This window comes from Calidris pugnax, unplaced genomic scaffold (assembly GCF_001431845.1).
Source record: "Calidris pugnax isolate Ruff unplaced genomic scaffold, ASM143184v1 scaffold409, whole genome shotgun sequence".
Classification (NCBI taxonomy): Eukaryota; Metazoa; Chordata; class Aves; order Charadriiformes; family Scolopacidae; genus Calidris; species Calidris pugnax.
In genome coordinates, this window is record NW_015091161.1 from 181,027 (window position 1) to 182,027 (window position 1,001).

A 1,001-nucleotide genomic window follows, 5' to 3' on the forward strand; every position below is an offset into this window, starting at 1 on the left:
GGCCGCTTGTCGGGCCGGGGCCGGGGGTCGCGGTTGAGGGGCCCTGCCGCCGGGGGGAAGCGGCGACGTGAGGTGTAGGGAGGAGAGGAGGCTGCCTCTCGGGGTTCAGTTTGGGGTTGCGGCTCGGTTTGGAAGGGAGGAAGGTGGCAAATCCCTGCCTGCCCCTCGTTGTCGGGCCTCTCCTATGGAAGGCTGGGCCCACGGTGGAGGGGCCGATGGCCGTGCTTTAACTGCTGCTTGGCAGCAGAGAGACGAGCGTGAAAACAGCGATAGTTTCTTCTGGCAGAGGTTGATCTGGCTGTTCTGGGTGTCCCAAACAGGAGACAGCATCTGTGTGAGGTGCCAGCACAGGGACTTTGCTGGGGTAACACCAGGAGAACATGGCAGAGCCCCTCATGCCAGTGTCCCCACAGGTCCTGCAGCCAGCACCTTGCTGCCAGGAGCGATCCCACCCCTCCCTGGTGCGTATTCCCTACTCCTTGCTTCTGCTGGCACCAGCTTTCATGAGGCCGCAGAGTGAACCTGAGCAGCAGCCCGGCGGGTTGATATGAGCTGGCTTGTTTTGCCAGGTTAGTTTTAATCTGGTTCCCGTCCCCATCACCTCACAAATGTTAGTCCTGGTACACGGGAGGGTGGTGCAGATGTGAGCAAGAACAGCTGGGGAAGAGAGCGAGGCTGCGCTTGTCAGCAGCAGGGCTGGCTTAAAGGGCTTGGGGAACTATAATATTCTACCTCTCTCTTTCCCAGCATATTTACTGGGATGTCAGCTTCTCAAGAGGGCAGTAGGAGTCGCTTTAATGGCCCTGAAACTCCACAGTAGTCTTTAGAAATCTTTCATATGTTCTTAAATGTCAAGTCTCAGGGGGCCAATGGAATCACCTGCCTGGACTTCCCTTCCACAGGCATCCCAGATCCCTGCAGTTGGTCTATTCCAAGATGTTCTGACTCACCACAACTATCTGCTGGAATAAGTTTAACTGTATCTGACAATGTGTTTAGTG